Here is a 19,711-nt window from a genome sequence, read left to right on the forward strand (position 1 = left end):
AGTATTTACCCAAAGGAATGCTCCTTATTTCAAAAAAAAAAAAAAATTTACTGTTCTGATATGAGTTTCAAGTCCGGTAATGCTCCTTTACCTATTCCGGCGACGGACACGGATAGGGGTGTTACAACTAGTGCTCCTACGAGGGGTAGATTACAGAAGAATTAGGTAGTGGGGCTAGCAGTAGAAGTAACCCTAGAGATCCAGCTATGAGGTCCGGTGCCAAGCGCCTGCAAGAACTTATGCCATTCATGCTCGCGAAGAGGTGTCTTCAACAGATGTTATCACGGGTACTTTTTCTCTTCATGGTATTTCTATTATTTCTTTGATTGATCCGAGGTCCACCCATTCCTATGTGTACATGAAATTAGTACCCAGAATGAATATGTCTGTTGAGTCTACCAAATTTGTGATAAAAGTATCAAACTCGCTAGGCAAACATGTGTTAGTTGACCAAGTATGTAGAAATTGTCCATTGACAATTAAGGGTCATAGTTTTCCGGCTAACCTCATGTTGTTGCCATTTGATGAGTTCGATGTAATCCTTGGAATGGATTAGTTAACTTCTTATAGTGTTGTAGTGGACTGCGGGAGGAAATCTATCGAGTTGAAATGTGCAGATGGGAATGTTCTTCGGGTTGAACCAAAGGAACCAGATGACTCACCTGTAGTAATATCATCTTTGAACTGCTGAGAAATATTTGAGGAAAGGATATGAGACTTATCTCGCTTTTGTGCTAAATACTCAAGTGTCTGAGTCAAAGATTGAATTGGTACCGGTGGCTTGTAAGTTTATAGATGTGTTTCCCGAAGAGTTGCCCAGATTACCTCCAACCAGAGAAGTTGAGTTTGGTGTTGAGTTAATACCTGGCACAGCTCCTATATCAGTTGCCCTATATAGAATGGCATTATGAGTTCCTCGTCATGCCCTTTGGCTTAACGAACGTCCCAGTGGTTTTATGGACCTGATGAATAGCACATTTCGACCATATTTGGATAAGTTTTTCGTCATTTTAATCGATGACATATTGATTTATTCGCATAATGATAGTGAGCACGCGGAACTTTTGAGAACAGTTTTACAAACCTTGAGAGAAAAGTAGTTGTACGCCAAGTTCAGTAAGAGTGAATTCTGGCTTAAGGAGGTCGGATTTGTCAGACACATTGTGTCTGGTGATGGGATTAGAGTTGACCCAAGCAAGATCTCGGCTATTGTCGAGTGAAAACCGCTGAGGAATGTGGCAGAGGTTTGAAGCTTTTTGGGTTTGGCTGGGTACTATAGAATATTTGTGAATGAATTCTCTATGTTAGCGACTCTAATGACAAGATTGTTGCGAAAAGAAGTCAAGTTCGAATGGACAGAAAAATGCCAACGAAGTTTTGAGAAGTTAAAGGTTTTGTTGACCAAAGTCCTAGTGTTATTGCAACCGGAATCCAGTAAAGCTTTTGTGATATATAGCTACGCCTCCTTGAATGGATTGGGGTGTGTACTCATGCAAGAAGGTAAGGTTATAGCTTACGCTTCGAGACAACTAAAATCAAATGAGAAAAACTATCTGACGCACAACTTAGAGTTGGCTGCCATCGCGTTTGCGTTGAAAATTTGGAGACACCATTTGTATAGCAAGAAATGCCGAGTGTTCACCGACCATAAAAGTATCAAGTATTTGATGACTTAGAAGGAGTTGAACCTATGGCAACGAAGGTGGTTTGAGTTGATAAAGGATTATGAGTTGGTGATTGATTATCACCTAGGCAAGGTGAATGTGGTCACCGATGCCTTAAGTAGAAAATCATTATTTGCGTTGAGAGCAATGGATGCCCAATTAGCCTTATTAGATGATGGTTCGGTTCTAGCAGAGTTGAGAATTAGGCCAATGTTTCTACAAGAGATCTGTGAAGCTTAGAAAGGTGACAAGGATTTGCAAGCTAAGATGACTCAGTGTGAGTCAGGGGTTGAATCAGATTTTCGGATTGGCACCGATAGGTGTATAATGTTCAAAGATAGAGTTTGTGTACCCAAGGACAGCAAACTTATTCAGAAGATTCTATGATAGGCACATAGTGGTTGCTTGTCTATCCACCCGGGTAGTGTGAAAATGTACAACGACCAGAAGAAAATGTATTGGTGGTCGGGAATGAAAAGAGACATTTCAGAGTTTGTCTCTAAGTGCCTAGTGTGTCAGCAAGTGAAGGCTGAACATCAAGTACCTTCAGGTTTACTTCAGCCTATCATGGTCTTCGAGTGGAAGTGGGATCGGATTACTATGGATTTTGTGACGGGTTTGCTGGTAACCTGAAGAAAAAGGATGTTGTTTGGGTTGTTCTTGATAGGTTAAAATAGTCAACAAATTTTATACCAGTGCGTACCGACTACTCTCTTGAGAAGCTAGCTGACTTGTACGTTTTCGAGATTGTGAGGCTTCATGGAGTGCCTCTGTCGATTATTTCAAATAGAGACTCGAGATTTACCTCAAGGTTTTGAAAGAAGTTACAAGAGGCATTGGGAACTAAACTGAATTTTAGCATGACATTTCACCCAAAAACTGACAGTCAGTCAGAAAGAGTAATTCAGATTTTAGAAGACATGTTGCGGTGTTGTAATCTCGAGTTTTAAGGTAGTTGGGAACAGTACTTACCATTGGTTGAATTCGATTACAATAATAATTATCAGTCAAGTTTGAAGATGGCGCCTTATAAGGGTTTATATAAGCGAAATTGCAAACACCTTTATATTGGACTGAGCTCAGAGAGATTCATATTCACGGGGTCAATTTAGTCAAAGAGACTGAAAAAAAAGTTAAAGTGATTTGCGACTGTTTGAAGTCCACCTCGGATAGACAGAAATCCTACGCGGATTTAAAACAGAAAAAGATCGAACTTCAAGTCAGTGATCGAGTGTTCTTGAAAGTATCCCTGTGGAAGAAAGTCCTCAGATTTGGTAGAAGAGGCAAGCTGAGTCCTCCTTTCATGGGACCTTATGAGGTTACCGAGAGAGCAGGGCCTGTGGCTTATTGATTGGCTTTGCCTTCAGAGTTAGGAAAGATTCATGATGTGTTTCATGTGTCCGTGTTACATCGATATAGATTGGACCCTCGCATGTGATTGCGCCAACAGAGGTAGAAATTCATCTGGACATGACTTATCGCGAAGAGCCGGTCAAGGTTTTGGCTCGGGAAGTCAAACAGTTGAGGAATAAAAGTATCGCACTTGTTAAAGTTTTGTAGCATAGACATGGAGTCGAGAAAGCCACATGGGAACCCAAGGAGACCATGAGAGATCAATACCCGAACTTATTCGCCGATAAGATTTTCAAGGACGAAAATCCCTAAGGGGGGAGAATTGTAACTGCCCAATTTTGGGCCTAGTTAGAACAGTGGTTTTGGGACCACTAATTCGAGGTCGAAGAAAGTATTTTATTATTATTTTAAGATTATAACAAGTTTATATTAGTGCATGAAAAATTTAGCGAAGTAATTTTAGCGTTTATAAGCTTAATTTCAAAAAAGGACTAAATTGCATAAAGTGCAAAAGTCCTATTTTGATAGCTAAGGGTGTTAAATAGCTAGAGGACCTAAATTGGAGGCCTTTAAAGGGAAATTACACCCTTTAGAATAGCATGACCGACCATAGGGACAAGGAGATACAAAAATCAAAGAAATTAGGTGGGTTGGTGACTTAAATGAATAGATTGAATAAAATAAAAATTTACCGTGATTTTCTTTACTCTTTCTTTATTCCAACTGAAATATCAGCCATTAGAGGGGCTTAGGAAGCTTGAAAGCTTTAGCAACTTATCCCTCTCTCAAGTAAGTGATTTTGATATTTTTCTTGACGATTTTTTCATTTTGGACCCCTTGAAGCATGGGCTTTCAAATGAGGGGACCATTTTTCAAAATGGTTGAAAGTCTAGGGTTTTACCGTGAGAGTTTTCATGTAGTTTTTTGAAATTTTATGAAAGAATATGAGTATTAGATGTGTAATAAAAAACTTTTGTGAAGAAGTTTTCATGGAAACTCTAACTAAGGACCATTTTGCATAAGTTGTAAAATAAGTGATTAATGTGTGAAATAGTGGAAATTTTGGATTGCTATAAGAGTAAAAAGGGTTCGGCTAGGCTTCTGAGATAAAGAAATTTGATAAAAAAAATTAATTTTCAAGCATAGGGTTAAAATGGTCATTTTGTAAAAGTCTAGGGGCAAAATGGTCATGTTGCCCAATATTGAATTTTTGAGTGTCTAGATTAAGGTGCTGACAAAACAAGTGAATTTTATTATTATAGATCAAGAAATTCAAAATTCGAACCTAGACTGGGGGAAGGCCAAGCAAGTAGATTAGACCGACTATCGCCATATTTTGTAATCCGAGGTAAGTTGTATGTAAATAATACAACTATATTGTTATTATATGTTTTTGGATTGCTATAGCATGAATTACTTGATTTTGGAATTGAGAATGCATGATAATAGTTGAGATAGTAGAATCTCCCCTTTGAACCATAGGAAATAAATCAGATATTCATGCTATGACGTATGGGTTATTATGAGCCAGTGTAAGACCATGTCTGGGACATGGCATCGGCATTGAGACGAGAGCTAGTGTAAGACATGTCTAGGACATGCATCGGCCTTGAGACATAAGCCAGTGTAAGACATGTTTGGGACATGCATCGACTACGAGATATGCCAGTGTAAGACCATCTCTGGGACATGGCATCGGCACAGATATGTGAGAGCTTGTCTAAGACCATGTCTAGGGCATGGCGTCGACCTCGATGATGATAGTCAGTGCAAGACCATGTCTAGGACATGGCATCGACTTGAGATATAATCCAGTGTAAGACCATGTCTGGGACATGGCATCGGTATTCTACGCTATGTTTGAGGCTTATTGATTATCTGGTAGTGTTCCAAATGGTTTAACAATGAGAGTTATGGTTTAAGATAATGAGAGAAGTATAACGTTGTTGTGAGTTGTACAGATACCGATTTAGTATGTATGAGATGTGAGCTCAAAATATGCTATATGATTTGTAATGGATAGTGATGAGTAAGTTGTGCTTATGCCTTCTCTTGTATTATAAGCATGTTGATGAATGGTAAAATTTTTGTTACATTTATTTGCAAGCAACTTACAAAGCTCTGTGCTTACTTCCTCCCCTTTCCATTTTCTTATTTTACAGCCTAAATAGCTAGAGAACCAACAGACGTCGAAGCCAACGATCACACTATCATCCAAAGCACTCAGTATAGTTAGATTACTTCTTTTGTGTATGGCATGTATAAGGCTTAGGCTTTAATTTTGTGTCATTGGGCATTGGCCAAATGTGTTGGCTGGGATTAAAACCCTTTACTTTGTGTAAAGCCTTGAATGAGGGCTAATATTCATTTTGTTATATATACATAAAAGATGCTATTTTCATGGATGTGTATATTGCATATGTGAAATGTTGTCTATTGTAACTATTTTAGTTATGTGGATCGTTCTTGTATTGGTGTTGATTGAATTTGTGTAGGTTTTATGAGTAAAGGTGATAAAGAGGCTTGGTAAATAGTCTTACTTTTGCCTACATGGGTAGACACACGGGCGTGTGTGACACATGGTATACCCCACGGGCATGCGATCCGACCGTGTGTCCCCCACACGTAAAATTTAGAAGTTAGTATGCATGGTGGTAAACATACGAGCAAAGACACAGCCGTGTGTCTCAGCCGTGTGAAGGACACGGCCTAGGACACAGGTGTGTTCCTTGGCCGTGTGGCCCTTAAGAATTGCTAACATCAGAAATAGAATGTCCAGGTTTTTGCACACGGGCTAAGGCACATGCGTGTCATGGCCGTGTGAGGGACATGGGCCATGGACGGTGGCGTGTGCCAAGCCGTGTGAAAACCCCTATAAGTTCAAAATTGAAATTAATTCCACACGAGTAACAAACACAGGCGTGTCCCTATGTGCTTAGGTCGTGTGAGCCACACAGGCCAACAGCACGACCATGTCGGATTGGTTACACGGGCGTGTTGCCCCTCCCACACGGGCGTGTGCCCCTGTGTCTAGTGTTATTTTTCAAAATATATTGAAGAACCTGAATTGACCCGGATTGGTTTTTAAATGAATGTTTGGAGTCTCGTAGGCCATATTGAAGAAGTTTAGACAAAGTTTTAAATTTGACCAGGTCTTGATGATTAAGAAACGTAGGAATGCATGTGTTCAAGGTAGGCAACGCCTCATATTCCGTCCCGATGTAGGGTATGGGTGTAGGGTGTTAGTGGTATCAGAGCATGGTTTAGTCAGTTCTAGGATTAACCTAGCGTGAGTACGAGTTTAGCTATACATGTCATAATTGTATATTAATAGTGTGACGACTCCTGACGAGATAAATTGTGTTTTATTCATATAGTAAATGGATCCTGACATAGCTACGGTGGATGATGTGGAGAGCAATGCGTCGGCTCCCGCTGAAGGACCGCGCCAATAGATAGCGAGCCCATGACAATGAGTTAGGGCGAATGAGCTAGAGAAGCTTACCTCCACATGATGGATGCCTGGTACTCAGAGTTTATTTGGGCGAATCCGAATACTACACCTCCCCCACCACCTCCGATTCCTCAGTATACCCCTGTAGCTAAGCGAGGAGTGGATGTGGTTAGGAGAGAGAGACCCCCGATAGATAAGATACGAAAGCAAAGGGCCAAAGAATTTTGGGCCAAGATTGATGATGACCCGAAGAGAGCAGAATTTTGGTTAGAAAATACCATTAGGGCATTTGATGAGTTATCCTGCATGCCTGAGGAGTGCGTGAAGTGTGCAGTGTCACTCCTACGAGACTCGGCCTACAAATGGTGGAATACTCTCGTGTCTCTTGTATCGAGATAGAGGATAATATGGGAATTCTTTCAGGAAGAGTTTTGAAAGAAGTATATCAGTTAAAGGATTATAGATCAGAAGAGGAAAGAATATTTAGAATTGGAACAGGGACGAAAGACCATAACAAAGTATGAGCGTGAATTCGTGAGGCTCAATAAATACACTAGGAAGTGCATGTCTATCGAAGCTATCATGTGCAAGAGATTTGAGGACGGATTGAATGAAGATATCCGATTGTTAGTTGGCATCTTAGAACTGAGGGAATTCGTGGTGCTAGTGGAGAGTGCATGTAAGGCTGAAGAGTTGGCCAAAGAGAAGGGAAAAGCTGACATTGAGCCTCGATACTCAAGCAAAAGACAGATGGGGAAATCACAATAGACCTCATCTAAAAGATCGAGAGAGTTTCCTACCCGATGAAACGCATCAATGGGATTCTCAAATAAGAGCAAGAATAAGCAGCATACAGCGTCTTAAGCCCAATCCACTTCTTTTGCAAGTGTTGGTAGTGGCCGGTCAAATAGGCCGGAGTGTTCACAATGTGGTAGACATAATTTCAGCGAATGTCGAGCGAATGAAAGAGGTTGTTTCAAATGCAGATCTTTGGACCACTTCATACGAGACTCCCTGAACTAGATAAGAAAGAGAAAAAGTAAGTTATGAGGGAAAGTAGTACTCTTGAGAGGGGTAGACTATAGAAGAACCCAGGTAGTGGGGCTAACAGTAGAAGCAACCCTAGAGATCTAGCTGTGAGGTCTGAGGACCAAGTGCCTGCAAGAACTTATGCCATTCACGCTCGCGAAGAGGCGTCTTCAACAGATGTTATCACGAGTACTTTTTCTCTTCATGGTATTTCTATTATTGCTTTGGTTGATCTAGGGTCTACTCATTCCTATGTGTGCATGAAATTAGTGCCCAGAATGAATATGACTGTTGAGTCTACCGAATTTGTGATAAAAGTGTCAAACACGCTAGGTAAACATGTGTTCATTGACCAAGTATGTAAAAATTGTCCATTGACAATTAAAGGTCATAGTTTTCTGGCTAACCTCATGTTGTTGCCATTTGATGAGTTCGATGTAATCCTTGGAATGGATTGGTTAACTTCTTATAGTGTTGTAGTGGACTGTGGGAAGAAATCTTTCGAGTTGAAATGTGAAGATGGGAATGTTCTTCGGGTTGAACCAAAGGAACTAGATGACCCACCTGTAGTAATATCGTCTTTGACTGCTGAGAAATATGTGAGGAAAGGATATGAGACATATCTCACTTTTGTGCTGATTACTCAAGTGTCTGAGTCAAAGATTGAATTGGTGCCGGTGGTTTTTGAGTTTATAGATGTGTTTCTCAAAGAGTTACCCAGATTACCTCTAACCAGAGAAGTTGAGTTTGGTGTCGAGTTAATACCTGGCACAGCTCCTATATCAATTACCCCGTATAGAATGGCACCAACAGAATTAGAGGAGTTGAAAGTACAACTACAAGAGTTAACAAATAAGGGCTTCGCAAGATCGAGTTTTTCCCCGTGGGTTGCTCTTGTACTTTTTGTGAAAAAGAAAGACGGGTCGATGAGGTTATATATCGACTACAGACAACTCAACAAAGTGACTGTGAAAAATAAGTATCCTTTGCCAAGGATCGGTGACCTATTTGATCAGTTGAAGGGAGCCACTGTATTTTCCAAGATTGACCAATTAAGGGTTAAGGAGCAAGATGTACCGAAAACTGCATTTTGGACGAGGTACGGCATTATGAGTTCCTCGTTATGCCTTTTGGCTTCACGAATGTCCCAGTGGTCTTTATGGACCTAATGAATCGCATTTTTCGACCATATTTGGATAAGTTTGTCGTCATTTTTATCTCTGACATATTGATTTATTCGCATGATGAGAGTGAGCACGCGGAACATTTGAGAACAGTTTTACAAACCTTGAGAGACAAGTAGTTGTACGCCGAGTTCAGTAAGAGTGAATTATGGCTTAAGGAGGTCGGATTTGTCAGACACATTGTGTCGGGTGATGGGATCCAAGTTGACCCAAGCAAGATCTCGACTATTGTCGAGTGGAAACCGCCAAGGAATGTGACAGAGGTTCGAAGGTTTTTGGGTTTGGATGGGTACTGTAGAAGATTTGTTAATGGATTCTCTATGATAGCAACTCTAATGACAAGATTTTTGCAAAAAAAAGTCAAGTTCGAATGGACAGAAAAGTGTCAATGGAGTTTTGAGAAGTTAAAGGTTTTGTTGACCAAAGTCCTAGTGTTCGTGCAACTGGAATTGAGCAAAGATTTTGTGATATATAACGACACCTCCATGAATGGATTGGGGTGTGTACTTAAGCAAGAAGGTAAGGTTATAGGTTATGCTTCGAGACAACTAAAACCACATGAGAAAAACTACCCGACGCACGACTTAAAGTTGGCCGCCATTGTGTTCGCGTTGAAAATTTGGAGACACCATTTGTATGGCGAGAAGTGCCGAGTGTTCACCGACCATAAAAGTCTCAAGTATTTAATGACTCAGAAGGAGTTGAACCTACAGCAATGAAGGTGGCTAGAGTTGATAAAGGATTATGAGTTGGTGATTGATTATCACCTACGCAACGTAAATGTGGTCACTGATGCCTTGAGTAGAAAATCATTATTTACGTTGAGAGCAATGGATGCACAGTTAGCCTTATTAGATGATGGTTCGGTTTTGGCAGAGTTGAGAATTAGGCCAATGTTTATACAAGAGATCTGTGAAGCTCAGAAAGGTGACAAGGATTTGCAAGCTAAGATGACTTAGTGTGATTCGAGGGTTGAATCAGACTTTTGGATTGGCACTGATAGGTGTATAATGTTCAAAGATAGAGTTTGTGTACCCAAGGACAGTGAACTTATTCAGAAGATTCTACGAGAGGCACATAGTGGTTGCTTGTCTATCCACCCGGGTAGTGTGAAAATGTACAACGACCTAAAGAAAATGTATTGGTGGTCAGGAATGAAAAGAGACATTTCAGAGTTTGTCTCTAAGTGCCTAGTGTGTCAGCAAGAGAAGGATGAACATCAAGTACCTTCGGGTCTACTTCAGCCTATCACGGTCCCTGAGTGGAAGTGGGATCAGATTACTATAGATTTTGTGACGGGTTTACCGGTAACCCGAAGAAAAAGTATGTTGTTTGGTTTGTTCTAGATAGGTTAACAAAGTCAGCAAATTTTATACCAGTGCGTACCGACTACTCTCTTGAGAAGCTGGCCGACTTGTACTTTTTCAAGATTGTGATGCTTCATGGAGTGCCTCTGTCGATTATTTCAAATAGAGACTAGAGATTTACCTTAAGGTTTTGAAAGAAGTTACAAGAGGCATTGGGAACTAACCTGAATTTTAGTATGACATTTCACCCACAAACTGACGGTCAGTCAGAAAGAGTAATTCAGATTTTAGAAGACATGTTGCGGTGTTGTGTTCTCAAGTTTTAAGGTAGTTGGGAAAGGTACTTACCATTGGTTGAATTCGCTTACAATAATAGTTATCAGTCAAGTGTGAAGATGTCGCCTTATGAGGGTTTATATGGGCGGAATTGTTGAATGCTTTTATATTGGACTGAGCTCAGAGAGAGTCATATTCACGGGGTCGATCTAGTCAAAGAGACTAAAGAGAAAGTTAAAGTGATTTGTGATTGTTTGAAGGCCACCTCAAATAGACAAAAATCCTACGCGGATTTGAAACGAAAAAAGATTGAACATCAAGTCAGTGATCAAGTGTTCTTAAAAGTATCCCCGTGGAGGAAAGTCCTCAGATTTAGTAGAAGAGGCAAGTTGAGTCCTTGTTTCATAGGACCTTATGAGGTTATCGAGAGAGCAGGGCCTGTGGCCTACCGATTGGCTTTTCCCTCAGAGTTAGAAAAGATTCACGATGTGTTTCATGTGTCCATGTTACATCGATATAAATTGGACCCTTTGCATGTGATTGCGCCAACAGAGGTAGAAATTCATCCGGACATGACTTATCGCAAAAAGCCGGTCAAAGTTTTGGCTTGGGAAGTTAAACAATTGAGGAATAAAAGTATCATACTTGTGAAAGTTTTGTGGCATAGACATGGAGTTGAGGAAGCCACATAGGAACCCGAGGAGACCATGAGAGATCAGTAATCGAACTTATTCGCCGATAAGATTTTCAGGGACGAAAATCCCTAAGGGGAAAGAATTGTAACTACCCGATTTTGGGCCATGTCAGAACAGTGGTTTTGAGACCACTAATTCGAGGTCGGAGAAAATATTTTATTATTATTTTAAGTTTATAACATGTTTATATTAGTGCATGAAAAATTTGGCGAAGTAATTTTAGCGTTTATGAGCTTAATTTCGAAAAAAGGACTAAATTGCATAAAGAACAAAAGTCCTATTTTGATAGCTAAGGGTGTTAAATAGCTAAAGGACCAAAATTGGAGGTCTTTAAAGGGAAATTAGACCCTTTAGAATAGCATGACCGGCCATAGGGACAAGGAGATAGAAAAGTCAAAGAAATTTGGTGGGTTGGTGACTTAAGTGAATAGATTGAATAAAATAAAAATTTACTTTCATTTTCTTTACTCTTTCTTTATTCCAACTGGAATATCAGCCATTAGAGGGGCTTGGGAAGCTTGAAAGATTTACCAACTTATCCCTCTCCCAAGTAAGTGATTTTGATAGTTTTCTTGATGATTTTTACATTTTGGACCCTTTGAAGCATGAGCTTTCAAATGAGGGGACCATTTTGCAAAATGGTTGAAAGTCTAGGGTTTTACCGTGAAAGTGTTCATGTAGTTTTTTGAAATTTTATGAAAGAATATGAGTATTAGATGTGTAATAAAAAACTTTTGTGAAGAAGTTTTCAGGGAAACCTTAACTAAGGACCATTTTGCATAAGTTGTAAAATAAGTGATTAATGTGTGAAATAGTGGAAATTTTGGATTGCTATAAGAGTAAAAATGGTTTGGCTAGGCTTATGATATGAAGAAATTCGATAAAAAAATCGATTTTCAAGCATAGGGTTAAAATGGTCATTTTGTAAAAGTCTAGGGGCAAAATGGTCATTTTACCCAATATTGAATTTTCGAGTGTCTAGATTAAGGAGGTGACAAAACGAGTGAATTTTATTATTATAGATCAAGAAATACAAAACACGAGCCTAGACTGGGGGAAGGCCAAACAAGTAGATTAGACCGACTAATCGCCATATTTTGTAATTCGAGGTAAGTTGTATGTAAGTAATACAACTACATTGTTATTATATGTTTTTTGATTGCTATAGCATGAATTTCTTGATTGTGGAATTGAGAATGCATGATGATAGTTGAGATAGTAGAATCACCCATTTGAACCATAGGAAATAAATAAGATATTCATGCCATGACGTATGGGTTATTATGAGCCAGTGTAAGACCATGTCTGGGACATGGCATTAGCATTGAGACGAAAGCTAGTTTAAGACATGTCTGAGACATGTAACTGCCTCAAGACGTAAGCTAACGTAAAACATGTCTGGGACATGCATCGGCTACGAGATGTGTCAGTATAAAACCATGTCTAGGACATGGCATCAGCACAGATATGTGAGAGCTAGTGCAAGACCATGTCTGGGACATGGCGTCGGCCTCGATGATCATAGTCAGTGTAAGACTATGTCTAGGACATGGCATCGACTTGAGATATGAGCCAGTGTAAGACCACGTCTAGGACATGGCATCGGCATTCTACGCCATGTTTGAGGCTTATTGATTATCTGGTAGTGTTCCAAATGGTTTAACAGTGAGAGTTATGGTTTAAGTTAGTGAGAGAAGTATAACCTTGTTGTGAGTGGTACAGATACCAATTTAGTATGTATGAGATGTGAGCTCAAAATATTTTATATGATTTGTAATGGATAGTGATGAGTAAATTGTGCTTATGCCTTCTCTTGTATTATGAGCATGTTGATGAATAGTAAAATTGTTGTTATATTTATTTGCATGCAACTTACTAAGCTATGTGCTTACTTCCTTTCCTTTCCATTTTCTTATAGTGCCGCCTAAATATCTCAAGAACCAACGGACGTCGGATCCAACGATCACGCTATCAGCCGAAGCACTTGGTATAGTTAGATTACTTCTTTTGAGTATGGCATGTATAGGGCTTAGGCTTTAATATTTTGTGTCATTGGGAATTGGCCGAATGTGTGGGCTTGGGCTAAAACCCTTTACTTGGTATAAAGCCTTGAATGAGGGCTAATATTCATTTTGTTATATATACACAAAAGATGTTATTTTCATGGATGAGTATATTGTATATGTGAAATGTTGCCTATTGTGACTGTTTTAGTTATGTGGACCATTCTTGTACTGGTGTTGATTGATTTTGTGTAGGTTATGTGACTAAGGGTGACAAAGTGGCTTGGTAGATAGCCCTATTTTTTCCCACACGGGTAAACACATGGGTGTGTTTATAGGCCGTGTGTGACACACAGTATGCCCCACAGGCGTGCGATCCAGCCGTATGTCCCCTGTACGTAAAATTTACAAGTCAGTATGCATGGTAGTAAGCACATGGGCAGAGATAGGATCGTGTGTCTTAGCTGTGTGAAGGACATGGCCTAGCACATGGGTGTGTGCCTTGGCCGCCTGAACCTTAAGAATCACTGACGTCAGAAATAGAAAGTCCAGGTTTTTACACACGGGCTAAGACACTGGTGTGTCATGGCAATGTGAGGGACACGGGCCATGGACAGAGGTGTGTGCTAGGCCGTGTGAAAACTCCTGTAGGCTCGAAATTGAAATTAATTCCACATAGGTAAAGGACAAGGGCGTGTCCTTGTGTACTTAGGCCGTGTGAGCCATACGGGCCAACAGCACGGCCATGTCGAATTGGTCACACGAGCATGTTGGCCCTCCAACACAGGCGTGTTCCCCTGTGTCTAGTGTTATTTTTTAGAATACGTTGAAGAACCCAAATTGGCTCCGATTGGCTTTTAAATGAATGTTTGGAGTCTTGTAGGCCATATTGAAGAAGTTTAGACAAATTTTTAAATTTGACCAGGTCTTGTTGATTCAGAAACGTAGGAATGCATGTGTTCAAGGTAGGTAACACCTCGTATTCCGTCCCAGTATTGGGTATGGGAGTGGGGTGTTACAACTGTCACCGATATTAGCCATAGGCTTTTGCACTCACCTCTAAAATCCACATTATTACATAAAGAGTAAAAATCTAAGAAACCATCAATTGGATTCCATTCAACATCCCACCACTAGAAAGTCTTTCACCAAAACCCTTCAATGAATTTGCATTAGAAAAAAAGATGCTCTGCGTTCTCTGATTCTCTATCGCACCAAGAGCAACCTTTCTCCAATTAACAAAGCTACACACCTCTTCTATTCAGGAACTCCTTAGTAGGTAGCCTATCTATTGAAAGCATCCAATGGAAGCTTCTCACTCTAGGAGGTACTTTTAACTTCCAAATGTTATCAAAAGCGAAACTAATGTCTTCCACTCCTTTGATCAATAATTCTGATAATTTCTTCACTAAGAACACCCATTTATTATCATGTATCCATATTAGACAATCCTCCTCTTCTGGCACCAGCACCTTATTATTAACTACTTCCCTTAAGTAATTGTGCATATCCAATTCCCTTTCCAATAGTGGTCGTATAAAAAAGTCTACCCAATTAACCTCATTAAACTCGTTCAAGTTCGAAAAGTCTTTCACCAACCCTTTCGTGTTATTTACTAAACGAAACAACCTTGGAAATTCCACTCTCATTGGTCATTCTCCAAACTAAATATCCTCCCAGAGCATTATTGTATTACCATTCCCAATTAGCCAACGAAAAGATTCTTTCCCCATCCATTTAGCCACTTTTGAGTATTTAGCATTCTTCACGATACCCCTCCAAACCACCGACATATCTTTTGTGTTGATCGTTCTAATTTGCCATCTTGTGCAAGGGATTTGTACTTCGTAAATATAGTTTTTCTCTATAACGCTTCTCTTTCCACCGCGTATCTCCAACTCTATTTGGCCATGAGTGTTTTGTTATTTACCCTGATATCCACAACTCCTGCACCCCACTTATCCTTTGGCAATCAAATTTGTTTCCACTTTACCTTCGCCATTTTCCTTTGTCCATCAACACTTCCCCACAAAAAAATTCCTTTAGAATGTTCTAACTATTCTTCATCCACTAGAAATCTATCCAGCCTACTCTTCTTCTTGTCCAGTCGATACCAGGTTAAATTTTTCCCTATCAATAACAAATCCACCAATTTGCATTTGTCAATAAAGCTCCAAAAATCCTTCGATCCCTGTAATAATCCCACATAGTTGCTTCTTTCGCTCTTGTTTCTAACTATGTTAAAGTCCCTACCCATAACCAATGTTTATTAAACTCTTTTCAAATCTCAATCATCTCATCCCATAAAATCTTTTGTTTCATCAATGTGTTAGGCATATATACATTGATCAATACTCCTTCCCAACTTAAGGACAACCAAATCCCTTCCACCACTACAAATTGATTAACACAATATTCCTTATTCATTTGAAAATACTCTTTATCCCATATTGTAATTAACCCTCCTGAACGACCTACTGCTGTCTCATACCTAAAATCAAAGTTGTCATCTCCCCAGTTTCTTGTAATTAGATCCCCAAACACTACTTGTAATTTTGTTTCCTGTAAGAAAACATACATTTACCCTGTGTATTCTAACTAATCTACTCACCATTGCAATCTTGACCTCTGATGCTAAACCTCTTATATTCCAAGTAACAATTCTCATATCATCTAACCAATTTTCCAAGATAAATCAAAACAGCAAATTCAAACCCGCACCTGTTGTTGCACTGGGGCTTTATTTATTCTCTTCAAGTCCTTTGCTATTGGTCTTCGAGTCTCATTATATCCTCAAGGACTTCCGCTTCATTTCCCCTCACATTTAATCCTAATTTTTTCCCCACTTTCCAGGTCTGCTTTGCCTCCCTTAAAATTACCTTCCCTCTGTTGCTGATGTCTGACTCTGAAAATGATAAATTCATGATTTTCTACACTTCTTGATGTTACCTTGCCCATTTTCTTTCTCCAAATTCTATCCCTCTTTTGTTTCTTCTTAAATGTCAGCATCCTATCCAGAATGTCTCGCATGGAACTGATTTTTTTATTAAATGTTTCTTCTTCTTTCTATTTTGGATTGTATTTAAGAATTCATCTTCAATCTCTTGACAAATCCCTTGTCCCCCTGATTCATTTTCTAATTCGTTTTTAGAATTTTGTTTTGCTATGAACTATTTTCCTCTCCCAAAATCAGCCCTTCATTTCTAATTCCACACCATCTTCCATATCCTCATGTGCATCTGATCCCCCACTCAGGCCTATTACAAATGCCAGACACATAATTACTAAGCCATTTCTAGCCCAGTCCATACCTCTACTATCTCCAAATTCCCTTTCAATTAAATTTCCATTACTTCCGGCATCATGATCCCCTTCATTTAATACCCCAAACATCGTCTAATATTTTTTTTCCATTTTTATCATTTTTAGTGCCATCTTCCATAATTACTTTCTCCATAATGTTTTAGTTGCCCTCTTGAGATTTCTTCGATTCCAATCTGATCACCAATTTTGATTCTGACACACCTTCTTCAACCTCCTCCTGTCGTACCTCCTTGTTCGAGATATTGTTTTTAAATACTTTTGACCATCCCCTTTCTCTTAAACTGGTCAAAAAACTAATATCTCCCACATCCAATGTTATTACTTCTTCAATCTGCATCGATTGTTTAATTGAAATTAGCATCTCAATCTTCTCATAGTTTGTTGTTTTTGTCAAGTTCTCCCCCATCAAAATTAGATCGCTCAATTGCCAACTACCCTTTTGAATGTTTCATAATTCCAGTAGTACAGAGGTACCCCTAAAATTTTGGTCCATGAAACCCTCTCTGAGAACACTATCTTTTTTGACCAAGGTTCAATCCTTATGAAAAATTCCTTCAAGTACGACCATTCTTTCTATTTCAATATTTCTATTAGTTCTTCATATGGAATCTTAATAAGGAAATAATTTCCTCGAATTCTCTTCACACTAATTTCGCCAAGTCCTATCCTCACAATTCTATCAGCCAAACTATTTTTTTCATAAAAAGTAGCCACCTCTCCCACCAAACATTTCTTCAATTTCCACAATTGTTCATCTTCAACGTGGCCCTGTACTAATTTTGTTTGATTCATCTCTTATCTTCTGTTCAATCGTATTTACTTTTGATGTTTCTTCAACCTCCTCTTCAATTTCTATTATTTTTTTCTCAACTTCCATCCATTCCTGATTTGTTGCTTTGCTAATCAATGGTTTTTGTTGTGTGGCTACTGATAACCGTAATTTATACATATTTTACCCCATGCTTAACGCATTTTATGGATGATTTTCAATTAGAATTGGTGAATTCGATGCTCCTAATGCTTTAATTTCATGTTTTATACTTAGAGAGCATAGGAGAACAAAAAGAACAAGAAATAGGCCAAAAACGTAGAAAATAGGCCAAAGTACGAAATCAACACGGCCTGGACCTCCTCACACAGGCAGACCACACAGCTGTGTCAATTTGGTAGGCTTGAGCATGGCCTGAAGTAATCGCACACGGGCATGTCACACGGGTGTGTCCCTACCGAGCCCAAGTTGAGTCCAATTCGGAAAAGGCTAATTTTGAGGGCTCTTAGGCATTCCAAAGCCTATAAAAACACCCTAGAGGAGGAAGCAAGACACATGGAGGGAGGGAGTAAGGAATTACTCCAAGGAAACCAATTGATCCATCTCAGAAGCCGGATTCACCATCAAGACTGAAGATCTCTCCTCAATTTCCCCTTCAAGAGTTTTAGGTTTTCTTTATGTTTTGTATTCTTTATTATTCTGAGATGTTTTCTTGTTTAGTTATGAACTAAAACCCCTAAATACCTAAGGGGAATGAAACCTAAGACGAATATTGTTATTATTTTCTGAATTGTATGATAAATATTTAACTTGTTCTTAATTATGTAATCTTAATTCTTGTTTTGATATCCCAGGATACCGATTCAAGATAAGCTCTTACTCAGACGAGGAATAGACCTTGTCTAAGAGTACATTTGTCATAATTAAGCGGAGTTGATTGCATGCCTAGACATGGGGTGACAAGATTTTGCCGGATTAGGGTGAAACCTAATAAGGGGATCCATAGATCGAGTTAATGCAACCTTATGGTGTTAATTAGAGAAAGGTCTCAATTATTCAATCTAGGGATTAGACGTTATTAGTCTTGAATAGGGATAATAACATAACTTAGGGATCTCTACGGAACAGGTTGAATGAATAAATCGTTCGGTTCAGAGCCAGAATAACAAGTAAAGTCTAGGTGGATTTTTCCTTAGGTATTGTCTTATTTCAATCGATTTTCCCAAAAAGTAGTTCCCAATTCTATTCTCAGTGAGTTCTCAGATTAGATAATTAGTTAGTTAAAACAAAACCTCTCTATTCTTAGGCTAGATAATAAAAAAACAGTCACTACTAGTACTTTTAGTTCCTTTGGGTTCAACAATCCGGTCTTGCTAAAACTATTCTACTGTTCGATAGGTACACTTGCCTACATCACGATAATAGTTAGTTTCAAGAACGATTAATTATCAATATTTAAAATCTATCACGAAATAACGCAATCAAGTTTTTGGCACCATTACCGGGGAATTAAGATATTAGGAACGCTCAATTTTTATTACTTTAGCCATTTATTTTTCTTTCAATTTAATTTAATTATTATTTATTAATTTACTTTTTTCTTTCTCTTGGCAGGTTTTTATAGTTTATGACTAGAAGAAACCCGTCAGGACCACTATTTTTTGACGAAGAAATCGATCACACAGTTTGCAGAAACCAAAGAGAAATAAGGCGAAGCTTAAGATACACAGAGAACGAGCAAAAGGACGATACTCAACCCCTAACCGAAGAGATGGCTGAAAACCAAGACAATCAGCTACCTCCTGCAATTGTGGTTAATCAAAATCCTACTCCATGCACTATGTATGATTATGCTAAACCTTCTTTAACAGGAACTGAATCGAGCATAGTTAGACCTGCTGTAGCTGCAAATACTTTTGAACTAAAACCTAACACTATTCAAATGATACAGTAATTTGTTCAGTTTGATGGTTTGTAGGATGAGATCCCAACACTCACTTAGCAAACTTTTTGGAACTATACGATACATTTAAAATTAATGGTGTTTCTGACGATGCCATACGTCTTCGGTTGTTTCCCTTTTTATTGAGGAACGAAGCTAAACAGTGGTTGAACTCGTTACCACGAGGGTCAATCACTACTTGGGAATAAATGACTGAAAAATTTTTACTAAAATATTTTCCGCCAGCTAAAACGGCTAAATTACGTAATGATATCTCTTCGTTTGTGCAGATGGACTTAGAAACTCTTTACGATGCATGGGAGAGATACAATGACTTACTGAGAAGGTGCCCTCACCATGGGTTACCACTTTGGCTTCAGGTTCAAACGTTCCATAATGGCCTGAATCCTTCGACTCGGCAAATGGTTGACGCAACTGCTGGCGGAACCATGAATAATAAAACACCTGAAGATGCTTATGAGTTTATAGAAGAGATGTCATTGAATAACTATCAATGGCAAGTCATGAGGACAAGCCAACAAAAACAGTCGGTGTTTATAACGTCGATTCGATCACCATGCTCTCTAATCAAGTAGAACTCTTGAATAAGAAAATTGATGGTTTTCTTAGTTCTTCATAGGTTTACCCAGTAATACAGTGAGAAGCAAGTGGATGTGGAACAAGCCATTCGGAATACCAACCTTATGGCCA

At 39.0% G+C, this 19,711-nt stretch overlaps 1 non-coding gene across 1 annotated transcript; it reads right to left on the reverse strand.

Moving 5' to 3' along the window:
- Positions 1-19,257: 19,257 nt before the first annotated feature.
- Positions 19,258-19,364, reverse strand: LOC128279613 (small nucleolar RNA R71). Its single transcript, XR_008269812.1, has one exon. It is a non-coding gene; the product is annotated as a small nucleolar RNA R71 (small nucleolar RNA).
- Positions 19,365-19,711: the final 347 nt, after the last annotated feature.

This window comes from Gossypium arboreum, chromosome 8 (genome assembly GCF_025698485.1).
Source record: "Gossypium arboreum isolate Shixiya-1 chromosome 8, ASM2569848v2, whole genome shotgun sequence".
Classification (NCBI taxonomy): Eukaryota; Viridiplantae; Streptophyta; class Magnoliopsida; order Malvales; family Malvaceae; genus Gossypium; species Gossypium arboreum.